Source organism: Jaculus jaculus, chromosome 16, assembly GCF_020740685.1.
Source record: "Jaculus jaculus isolate mJacJac1 chromosome 16, mJacJac1.mat.Y.cur, whole genome shotgun sequence".
NCBI lineage: Eukaryota > Metazoa > Chordata > Mammalia > Rodentia > Dipodidae > Jaculus > Jaculus jaculus.
Window position 1 is genome coordinate 73,337,550 of NC_059117.1, and position 12,825 is coordinate 73,350,374.

A 12,825-nucleotide genomic window follows, 5' to 3' on the forward strand; every position below is an offset into this window, starting at 1 on the left:
ACTCTAAATTTTGTACTTGATCCTTAAAATAAGATGAGGTCATTTTTGCCTTAGAGGACCAAGTAAGGAAAAGATATAAATAGGTCAGCATGAAAAATTGTGGCTGCTATTCTATCAGAGGTGTGTGTATTATTCTGAGGAGACAGAAGCCCAGAGCACAGGTGAAGCTCAAGCCATTTCTAGTGAAGGTGGGAGGCACTAGGCTAAACAAGTACTTGAAGAGCAGGACAGTGTCCAGACACAAAAGACTGTGTACTCTGTGTGGAGAATCCATGGGCAGAACCCATGGATCCTAAGGAGTTCATGAGGCCTTCCTTTTCAGCCTTCCTTCAGAACCAGCCACATTTGGGAATTTGCAAGTAATACACTATCTGGAGACTGGGGAGATGGTTCATCAATTAAAGGCACCAGCATGCAAAGCCTGCTGGCCCAAGTTCAATTCCCCAGCACTCTTGTAAAGCCACATGCACAAAGTGGTGCATGTTTCTAGAATTCATTGATTTTGATTTGCCCATTCTCTCTCTCTCTCTCTCTCTCTCTCTCTCAGGGTGTGTGTGTGTGTGTGTGTCTGAATCCCTCAAAGAAATGGAAGGAAGAAAAGAAGGAAAGAGGAAAGGAAAGAAGGAAGGAGGGAGGGAAGAAAGGAAGGAAGGATGGATGGATAGAAAGAAGGAGGGAAGGGAGAAAAGAAGGAAGTGCATAATTTTGAATTCCACACCCGAGTCTGAATCTCAGCAAAGCCACTATAACTTGTGTACATACTAAAGCAGAAGTAAAGAGGTAAAAGTGAAACTATCCTGATAAATGCAGAGCATGTGACTATTCTCTCCATCTCAACTATTTGGTTTAAAAAGTCAAAATAAGGCTCAGAGATAGCATAGTTAATAAAGTGTTGGTCTTGCAAGCCTGAGCATCTTCTGAGTTTGATCCTCAGAATCCACTTGGTGGAATGCACTTATAATTCCAGTACTAGAAAGGCAGACACAGGAAGATCACTAGTACTGGCTGGCCAGACTAATTGGAAACCTCCAGGCCAATAAGAGATCCTGTCTCTAAAACTCCAAAAAAGGTGGATGCTATTCCTAAGGAACAACACTTGAATTGTCCTCTATATACACATATGTGCACCTACACACACGTGTCTGCATAAATATGGACATGCACATATATACACACAATAGCAAATAAGAAACTCATATTTTCACTCTTTTATAACTATATTATTAAATCTAATGAGGGGTTATATGTGAAAATGACCAGCAAGCTTTGTACAATGTCAGTATTATAACCAATTAGGCTTACCTGGGACATTATTACTGCTAATTCTAACCTTTTTTTCCAAATAAAAAGTGCAAAATGAAATTAGAAAAATAATGTAAAATGAATGAAAATAAAGTGTAATATACCAAATTGATAAAATAGATATAATCACTGCTTAGAGGAAAAATCATACCTGTAAAAGACTATATAAGAATAAAAGAAAAGCCAGATATGGATTTGCATGCCTATAATCCTAGCATGAAGACCTGAGGCTGGTGGGTTATATGCTTGAAGTCTACTTGGCTGCATAGTAAGAGCCTGTCTCAAAGGCTGAAGGAGAGGGATGAAGTCCAAGTAACAACTGTCCACATTAAGAACTGACAAAGGAATGCTGCTAAAGAACGCTGATCAAAGGGTGGCCAACTAGCCTAGAACAAGCTTAGGAAGGAAGTGACAGCGATTAGAGCAGATATGCATGAAATGGATGGAGACGAGAAAAATAATATTCTAAGCATCCGTGAAACTAAAAGTTGGTTCTTGGAGAAGATCAACAAATCTGACAAGCTCTTAGCTTGGTCAGTGATTTACTCTTCTCTGGCAGGACGTTGGCTGACCACTATAAAATCTGCTTTATAGCTTTTTCATCTCTTTCACCTTCAACACTCGGGATTTAACACAGGGCCTTACATAGACAAGCAATCCACTACTGTGCCATGTTGCCACATGTGCCCTCATCCTCATAGAGCTGGAAATACAGACTTTTATTGCCAGCCCCACTTACAGTTCAAGTGTACTTGTAGATTTAAAATACTTGCATTTTTTCCACCTCTTGACATAGCCTCTAACATGATCTTTAAAACTTGTGGAGCTGGGGTGGAACCTAGGTCCTGTGCACAAACTAGGTAGACCTATACCACTGGACTCTATTCCTTAGTCCCAACCTTATTTTCTGTGAATTCGTGAGCAATTACCCAACAATTTTAGGTGGTAGACATTGAACCCAGAGCCTAAGTGCTCTGTCACAGCCTCTAATCATATTAAGACCTATATTAACTTATTTGCAGAAAGTGAGTTGCATTATATTCCCACACAATAAAAGGCTGAAGAAGTTAATGCTAATGTTATAGTCAGTCTAGTATCCTCAGTTTAGCACATACATAATGCATTACCGCAGTGCAGGGACCCTGTCCAACTGTGGATAATTTGCCACATAGGCAATTTTAAAAAAGCACCAAAGGCAAATGTTTATTGAAAAACCATTAAAATCTTGTTGTTATACAAAACTGACATTATGATGATGATTGGGTGAAAAGAATCCATTTTGAAAAATCCTTACAATCTTATGGTTACACATGGAAAGTACAAGATCATGACTGGGTGAAGAGAATCTAATGAGAACCCTTCATTGCCTGTCAGCTAATGCTCAAGCTCACATTCTGAGATGACATGCTACAGGGCTGAAAGGAATGGATGGTTATTTTTCATCCTCCTCCTCAGTCTCTCCGTCAACAGAATCTATACCAACCTCCTCATAATCCTTCTCTAGTGCTGCCAGGTCCTCTTGGGCCTCAGTAAACCCTCCGTCCTCTCCCACATACCAGTGAATAAAGGAACATTTGACAAACATCAGGTCAAGTTTGTGGTTCAGGCAAGACCAGGCCTCAGCAATAGCTGTGGGTGTCATCGAGCAAACAGACTGCATGCTGTACTTGGCCAGGTTTCCACCAGGTACCACAGTGGGAGGCTGGTAATTAATGCTCACCTTGAAGTCCATGGGACACAAGTCTACAAACTGGATGTTGTGTTTTGATTTCACTGATGCAACGGCAGACTTGACATCTTAGGACACCACACAACTATGAGACAGTAGGCAGCAGGCCATGGATTTACCTTTGTCAGAGTCCATTTCACCATCTGGTTGGCTGGATCAAAGCAAGCATTGGTGATCCCTGTGACAGAAAGTTTCTCAGCAGAGATCACAGGAGCATATGTGGCCAGTAGGAAGTGGATGTGGGATAGGACACCAGGCTGGTCTGGAATTCTGTCAGGTCTATATTCAGGGCTCCATCCGGCTAATAAGACAGTTAAGGTTAGTGTCAGTGGGGGTTTCAACATTTGGGTTTCTAGGACAGATGCCATGGACAGCTTCATTGTCTGCCATGAAGGCACAGTCAGAGTGCTCCAAGGTGCTGTGAGTGGTAAGGGTAGAATCATAAGGCTCCACCACAGTAGTGAAAACTTGGGGGGGGGGCAGGGTAAATGGAAAAGAACAGTTGGACTTTTTGCTGTACTCAACAGAAAGATGTTCCATCATCAGGGAGGTAAATCCAGAGCCAGTTCCTCCACCAAAGCTTTGGAAAACTAAGAAGCCCTGAAGACCCAAGCATTGGTCAGCCTGGGGAGGGGGGAAGTAACACACAGCATTTTACTGCCAAGATGTGTTTTATTACTTACTACTGTTTATAATTTCTTTACGTCATGAGCAATGTCCAGCTGATATGAACATGATGGCTTCTACAGTAGACCCATTGCAGTTGTCCCACAACCTAGGGACCCTTTGGATAGAGGTTCAATCACACTCTGAGTCCACACTCTGCTAGGCTCTAAGTAAGGAGTGAATGCTGATGAGACACACACACACAGGGCACCCAATGAACTTTTGATACATGTACCACTTTGTGCATCTGGCCTTACATGGGTATTGGGGAATTGAACCCAGACCATCAGGCTTTTCAAGCAAGCCCTTTTAACCACTGAGCGATCTCCCCAGCCCCATTGTACTCCACTTTAAATATACATTTACTTAAAGCATTTACTAGCTCGTGGATTCAGTCAGGGAGGGTCAATGATCTCTTTGCCAATGGTGTAGTACCCCCAGGCATAGTTATCTTCCTAGCCAGTGATGAGCTGCTCTGGGTGGAAGAGCTGGCAGTAGGGGCTTGTTTGAATTTCATCTGGAAAAGGGAACAAAACCAGCCACCCATTATTAACAACCTCACAAGCCTGTCACCCTGCAGGGCTTGAGGAGAAACAAAGAGGCTATGTGATCAATGAAGACCATAGCAGAGCTCCTGGCCAACTTACCAATGACTGTGGGTTCCAGGTCCACAAACACTGTAGGGAGCGCCTGCCTGAGCTAGTCTCACTAAAGAAGGTGCTAAGAAGTGATCTTCCCATGTGCTCTTGTCAGGCAGCATCTGGCCATCTGGTCAGGTGCCATGTTCCAGGCAGCAGAGCTCCCAGAAAGAGTTCAGTCTGGACTCCAGCCTGTCAAACGTGAATTGAGATGCACTGTCACTGTGGGAAGCAAATGAAAACCACAAACTAACCTATGAGCAATGAGTGAAAAAAATAATCCTCATGTAATCTAAATGTTAGCACATTTCATTAGAAAGGAGCTGGAGTTGTATGTAGCACAGTGATGGAGCATTTGCCAACCCCCAGCATCACACACACCCACGGACAGACAGCTCAGGGTAACAGGAGACACACCCAGCAGGAGCAGTATGCAGGGGCAGCCTTCACTTCCCACCACAGTGTGACATCGAGGAGCAAATGAAGTCAGGAAGCCTCTCCCAGCATTGGGCCGCAGAAGACAAGGGAAGAGTGGGGAAGGGTATGGCAAGGAAAAGACCTTTGGGTTTTAAGGCTTCATGTCTGGGAGTGTAGCTCTTAAAACTCCAGATCAGTGGAGGGGAGCTGGTATCTCATCATCCCACCAAGAGGTGGAGAAATCTGTGCATTATTTAATCAGGTCTAGGCCATTCTCCACCAACCCAGGCCCTCACCTCACCTTCAGTTCTTTCAGTGCATGCTGTGGGTCCCACCCTCTTACCTAGAGGCCCCCAGTTCCTCTGCAGCTCCTTTCCCCACTTTCCCTAGATGTGGCCCATCCACCATGGTGGCTGCAGAGTTGATCCATCCAGGTCCCAGAAAGCTTACAGAAGAAGCTAAGCATCCACCTAAGGACCTGGTGAGTCCTCAGAGGCCAAGAAGACACTTCCCTGCCCACACAGGTGTCCTGTGGCCACTGCCCGCTAGGAGGAGCCTATTGACTTTGGCTGGGTATAGCAGTGGGCTGAGCTTTGCCCCTGCAACTGTGGCCTGGAGTGGTCACACCTGCAGGCCACACACCAGGGCTTCAGGATGGCAGATAGCACCAGAGAAATTCCGACCTGATTATTAGAGGTATTATTTATTTATATATTTAAGTTTATTTTTATGGCATGTAATTTTTTGAGATAGTGTGTCACGATATGCCCAAGTTGACCTCAAACTCATGGTTATCCTCCTGCCTAAGCCTCCTGAGTATGCACCACCGGGCCTGGCCACTTGTATGACTTTAGGTCTGTGGATAACTTCCTTGAACATACACACACACATATATATAATATATTAATGAATATTAATATATTAATGAACAGGATTAAGGGGGAAACACACTGGAGGTCTTTGGAAGCCCCCAAGGGGCCAGAATTGGGATATACAGCCATCATTAAATCACCAATTCTTGGAAACATGGATCTTCTGTTGTCCTGGGAACTTGAACTTGGCCCTGCTCTGGGCATTAGCCATGTGTTCCTTATTCTGCATCTTGGTGTGGATGGACATGATGACGTGGCCATTGTGGACCACTCACTGTGTGCTGGGGCTTCCCCAAAACATCCTTTGTACCCACCTGGGGCACAAACTGGTGACAGCAAAAGACATCAGAGGTGTGAACATCTGTGTCTCCATAGTCCCTTAGTGGAATCCACACAAGGCATGACTGCCCAGCAAGGAGGCTGCTGAGTGAGACAACCTGGGTGACCTAATTGAATGTTCCAGGTTGAACTTCATTTGTGGGTGAGAATCATTGTCATCTGGGAATTACTCTTCTTCATTCATTCAATTCTATTAATAAATTGTGCCTGCTTGTCCAGGTGTGATGTCTCACATCTATAACTGGGAGACTGAGAAAGTCAGATCATTTGAGTGTAAGGCCCGCTTAGGCTACAAGGTGAGTTCCAGGTCAGTTTGGGCTAGAATGAGACCCTGCCTCAAAAGAACAGAAAATCCAGCTTTATCTTCAAATTAAGCCCATCATTTTTATAAATCTGCCTATTATTTCACAGTTATTATAGAATTTTTAAATACCTCGTATTTTTATTTACTTGTTGAAGTTTTCTACCATGCTTCTTTTAAACAAAGTCAATCTTGCTCATTGCTAATAACAAAATATGTAAAATGATCAACTTCATAAGAGGAGGAGTATTTTGGCTCACAGTAAGAGAGTTCAGCCCAGTTGCATTTGGGCATCAACGGTGGAAGTCGCTGCTCACCTCCTCATGGCAGTGAAGGAAACAGGAGAATGGGCTTTACTCCAGTCTCCCCTCCAAGGACAAGCTCACACTAACACCGCACCTCAAGGTTCTCCAACCTCCCACTCAGGCCACTGGCAGGAAACTGAGCCTGAAACTTGTGAACCCTTGGGGAACATTCGATAGAACAACTATTGTAGCTACCCTTCCCCAAACCACTTTCTCCCATTATTTCACTTGCTAAAAGACCCCATCCTTTTTTCTTTTTTAATTTCTTTTTTTTTTTTTTTTTTTTTTTTTTTTGTTTCTTGAGGTAGGGTCTCACTCTAGCTCAGGCTGACCTGGAATTCACTATGTAGCCTCAGGGTAGCCTCAAACTCATGGCGATCCTCCTACCTCTGCCTCCCGAATGCTGGGACTAAAGGCATGCGCCACCACGCCCGACACGATCCCCATCTTTGAGGAGTATCAATGTGCTCAGTCTCAAGTACAAATCAAGGCAAACCAACTTTCCTTCTCTAACTACTTGAGTCCCCAGTCTCCTTCAGCACTGGTCCTAATGCTGACCTATGGGACACACATCTATGTTCTCCTGGCGATGACTTTCCTCCCTGATGAATGTAAATTACTCCCTTAAGGACTTTCCCCTGTGTGTTTGTTTTTTTAAAGGAAGCACTCACCATGTTATCAAAGCTGGCCTCTAACCTGTTCGTGATCCTCTTGACTCAACCTGCCAAGTAGCTGGGATTACAGGTGTGTAGCACAGCATCTTGATGAAGAAACCCATTGTTGCTTCTTAAGTTTTATTTTTTAATTAATTAATTAACTTATTTATGAGAGAGAGAGAGAGAATGGGTTTGCAAGGGCCTCTAGTCACTGCAAATGAACTCCAGATGCATGCATCACTTTGTGCATCTGGCTTTATGTGGATACCGGAGAATTGAACTTGGGTCCTTATGCTTTGTGGGCAATTACCTTAACCACTGAGCCATCTCTCCAGCCCACTCCTGTTGTTTTGATCCTTTTACTTATACTTTGCCTTTAGAAACCTCCTATGCATTGCCTGGAGCCAACCTTGGCCCATGTGAGTCTCATGAAAACAAAAACAAAATTGAGGATATGTTGACTCACTGTCTGGTGGAGTGAAGCTGCTGAGCCTATCCTAACTAACTGCTGAGCCTATCCTAACTGCCTTCTGCACATTTACTTGGGAAACAGGAAATGTCCTTATAACTCAGCCACTTACAACTTCACCTCCAGTAACTACAATGCCTGGCACACAGTAGTTCTCAGTGTTTCATTGATTGCTGAATATTAAACTTGATGATTGATTGGTCATGACCATTAATCAATTCTATTTTTTGGAAATATGATATAAATGGAGGTTAGTTTGTAGGTTTCTGATTTAAATAACAGTATGAGTGTCATTTTTCACTGATACCAGAATATTGAAGGAAGAAGTAGGTATGGAGTGAGAAGGGGAACCATAGAAGCTAACAATTCAGACACAGCTTGAGTACGTATTTTGTGGTGCACATATTGCAGGAGGTGTCTGTTATGTGGACATATCTGCAAGCTTGGACAGGGGAAAGAAAGCTAAATTTTTGGAGTCTTCAGCATAAATTGGCTATTATACTATGGAAATAGCTAAAAGCAGACAAGGGGAGTATACAGAATTGGGAATGGGGTAAGAGAATCTGGGGTTTCACAGAATGATCACAAAATAGAGTAAAGGAGCTTATAAAAGGAGTCCAAGGGAAGCAGTCTGAGAAGGAATGTCAAAGAGGGAGAATGGGGACTTCACAGTCCAAGGGGGAGTACAGTGTCAAATGATATCAAGATACTAAGGGGACTAAAGGCTTCAATGTGTCCCATTTACTATATCAAATAATAGGACTTTCATTTTTATCAGTTTTGTTGTTTTAGAGACAGAATCATACTGTGTCACCCAGGCTTGCCTGGACCTTACCATGTAGCTCAGGCTGTCCCCTAACTCATGATCGTCCAATTCTGGGATTACAGTCAAGCATTATCATGCCCAGGTCGGATATTTACTTGCTGGCATATCTTTATAAATTAGTCATATATGATGAACATCAGCATAAACTGGTGTCCAGAAACTATGCTTAATGGGAGACTAGCAGTTGCTCCAGGAGTAGCTCTTCTAGCACTCAGTCTCATAGTTGCACTTGGCAGGGAAGTCCTGGACACACTCACCTTCATGTCAAGCATTTCTTGGTCTCTGCATGCTTCATCAAAGGTGTGTGGTGGGTCCAGTCACCCAGTGCTCACTGGATCAGACTGAGGGCAGTGATGCTGACAAGGAGCCCAGCCACAGCCACTCACAGATGCAAAGCTCTTGTTGACCTGATTTGAGACTCTAGACATTCTTGTCCCTGGTTGTCCCAGGTCGATAGGCTTCAAGGAACTCTCTCCTTCAGAGCCTTCTGTCTGGCATATAGCTGCTGGACACGGGGCACATCAGGCAAAGGTTAGTCATGCTAGTGGACACAGCAGGGGAGAGCACAGTTCATTCTTCACAACCCTCCCATGTGCTGTCCTCACACTGAGATGGAAATAGTGTGCTTGCCAATAAGGCTAGGCCAGCTGGTGGCCACCGTTCTGTTACTTCCTCCTTTTAGAAGTGTCCTCTGTGTCTCTGCTGCCTGCCTGGGCAGGGCAGATGTTTATTGAGAGACAACCATATGAAATATATACATACTGGGTAATGAAGCCCAAGTCCTGATGTATGCTAAGCAAGTGCTACACTCTACCACTGAATTACACTCTTAGCCATGGTTTCTAAAAGCACTTTATTTATTTATTTATTTTATTTTTGGATTTTTGAGGTAGGGTTTCACTCTAGCCCAGGCTGACCTAGAATTCACTATGGAGTCTCAGGGTGGCCTCAAACTCACAGCGATCTTCCTACCTCTGCCTCCTGAGTGCTGGGATTAAAGGCATGCACCATCACACCTGACTTTAAAAAAAGCACTTTATTTTATAGTCACTTTCAGTTTTCCTGAAAAGTGAAGGGAAGCTACAAAGTCTTCATAAAAGCTTTACATTTGAGAAGCCTTGTCCATCATCTTCCTGCTTGATAAATCTATATTCCACATTCTTGGCAATCAAAAACCAAGTTTATATTATGATCTGTTATTGGTACATTTGGTAGGCTTTGATAAATATGTGGTGACCTGTGTCTAGTACTATAACAGACTTATTATACCTGGTGGTTTCACTGCGCTGAAAATCCTCTAGGCTCTTCTGATTCATATAAAGTGGGTTGTCAGAAGGTGATTGCATCATGGATACTATGATCTAATTAATGGAGGAAGTAATCCATTAATGGAATCGTAATGTGATGGCATTATGGAAAGGTGGTGAAAACTAGGATTCGAAGCCTAGTGTGAGGACATAGACCACTGAGGACATGGCTTTAAAGAGTGTGTATTGTCCTCGGACCTTCCTGGTCTCTCTTTGCTTCCTCTTTACCATGATGTGAACAGCTAGAGATAATAACATTATAGTTCCATCCTATGGAAACTTTCAGATGATATTGTTGTGTTGGTGAGGATAGGTTACTTTACTTGGGATTTTTGCTCTTTGGGGATGGTGACATAGGTTTTAACAAGAAGAAGTCTAATAAGTTAATTGTATTCAGAACTTGAGCTGAAAGTTTGCTTTCCTACCATGTGTCAGATTTGCAATTCTTACTTTGTCAATGTGAAACTTACAAGCCCAGGGAATCTAACTCAGGAAGGATCTGCAGTTCTTTCTTCATAAAAGCTTTGAATTTGCATTTACAATGCTACACATTTAATCCGGGAATTGTGTTGTGATTATTCACTGCCCATTAATCAGTTTGCCCCCTTAAGAAGTGACAAATGGTGGTTCCTTTCAAGTTTCAAAGAGGCCACTTTAATCTGGCCTTGTGTGGCTTTGTTAGGGAAATCAAAAGCCCAGAGTTGTTCTGAGTTTTCTCTGGTTGCTCAGAGGTCATGGGAAAGTAAATGGGAGAGTCACAGCGTGATCCATCATTGCCTCACACACAGGGGGCACCTGAGAGCAGCTACTTTCAGGCTCTGTGAAATGGTCCTGTCACAAGCCAGTGCAGTGGTGGCTTCCAACAGGTGAGGTGGTAAATGCTCACTCCCTGGGTTTACAGCTGTGTCCACCTGGCATGACAGAAGAGAAAGAGAGTGAAGAGGGTTTCCCTTTCATTTCCTGTCTGCCTCAGAGAGACACAGTCCCAGGGCCTTCCCCTTCTGTCCTGGAGTCTTAACTTTTTGTGCATTAGTCATAAAGGCTCAATGAGCTATCAACATGGATTGTGGGGTAAATCTTTATTTTCTGATAATTTCATACATTTATATAATATATTTTGATTATCTTAAGCCCATTACCCTCTCTTATCCCCCTTCCACTCTTGCAAAACCACTTCTTCCCAACCAGTGTCCTTCCTACTTTCATGTCTTTATTTTGTGTGTGTGTGTGTGTGTGTGTGTGTGTGCGCGCGCGCGTGTGCGCGTGCATACACACACACACACACACACACATGCACGCACACGCGCATTGTGTTCCATTGAGTTTAATTCCGGTTGTTTGCATGAGCAGGGATAAGTGATGGGCAACTTACCAGAGGCTAAACTTCTGACAAATATGACTCTCCTTCCAGCAACCATTAGCTGTCAGTAACTCCTCTGGGAGGGGTGGGGCCTCCTGAATCCCTTCTCCTTTCTTGATGGAGTGTTAGTTGGGCTCAGATTAGTACAGGAAACCACACAGCTGAGCTCATGAGTGAAACAGTCATGGGAGTGTCCAGAGGACAGCATTAGCACTCATAACTCTCCTCCTCATCCATCTGGCTCTTACAATCTTTTTGTTTTAAAATTAACTAAAATATTTTTATTTATATGAGAGATAGGGAGAAAGATGAAGACAGAAAGAGAGTGAGAATAGGCATAATAGGGCCTCCTGCCATTGTGAACAAACTTCAGATGCATGGGGCACTTTGTGCATCTGGCTTTACGTGGGTACTAGGGAATCAAACCAGACTCATCAGGCTTTGAAAAAAAGTGCCTTCCCAGCCCCTGGCTCTTACATTCTTACTCTCCTCTCTTTCACGACGGCCCCTGAGACTAGGAAGGAGTGATATCGATGCCTCGATTAGGGTAGACTACATAATAGTACTTATTATCAGTACTTTGGTTGGATACACAACCTTGAATTAACCTCTGTTCACTGTGAAGAAAAGCATTGCTGATTGAGGCGGAGAGCAGCATTAATATATGGGTATCATATATAGAGGGCAGTTTGAAATCATGTCCATTTAGTATAACAACCATGATAAACTCCCCTGGGGTCTGTGAGCACCCCAGCATGGACAAGGCTTATAATAGCAGGCATGAATTCCCTTCTGTGGAGCAGGCCTCAAATCCAGCCAGAAAGCAGTTTGTTATCCCCTTAACAATTATGCCATTATTAAACCAGTTAACATATCATACCTGGCCAATCAATTGTGGAGCATGCAGGGTCTACTTCTGGTGAAACTGTGGTGAATTTTCTCTTCCAGCTGCCTGAATAGCACCATCTAGCACTATGAAAGCTAGCCATCAGGGAGGAAGCTCCCAGTTCAGTTTAGTTTTCAAAATGCACACATTTAAAGTAAGTAATTCAATGAGATTTGATACATGTATGCACTATTTAAGTGATTACTACTATCAAGATAATAAACATATTTCTCACCCCCAAAAGCTTCTTTGTACCCTTTATCTATCATACCCTCTCCTTACCTCATCCATAAGCAACCCTGATCTCTTTTGAGGCAGAATAATCTTAAGGCATATTAAAGCATACTGAGGTTTCCTTTGAATTTGCAATTTGAATGAGACATGTCATTTTTGCTTTCTCCTTACTTGCAATTATGTAATTAGCATCTCCTAAAAGTGGAAGGAGGAGGTTGATGAATAAGTATTCATCAACTTTGCCTGTCAAAATCCAAATAGCGAAAGGATATATAAATCAAGCATGCCAACCTTTCCTTGCTGTGAATATCTGAGAGCCATCCTACCAAATCTGGCAGATCCTCCTGACAACACTTGTGCTGCCTACTATACTATATATATACTATAAGCCCATGACCCAGCCAACATACCTTGAAGTGTGCATTCTAGAAACTGATGGGTCCACGTAATATGAAAGGGAAGATGATTGTATCACTGTTTATTCTTCTACCTGAAAAGCATTTGGTTCCCAAATATTT

General features: G+C 43.1%; 1 pseudogene; it reads right to left on the bottom strand.

The window, feature by feature from the left end:
* Positions 1-2,734: 2,734 nt before the first annotated feature.
* On the bottom strand, positions 2,735-4,437 carry LOC101605178 (annotated as a pseudogene).
* Between the last annotated feature and the right edge of the window lie 8,388 nt (positions 4,438-12,825).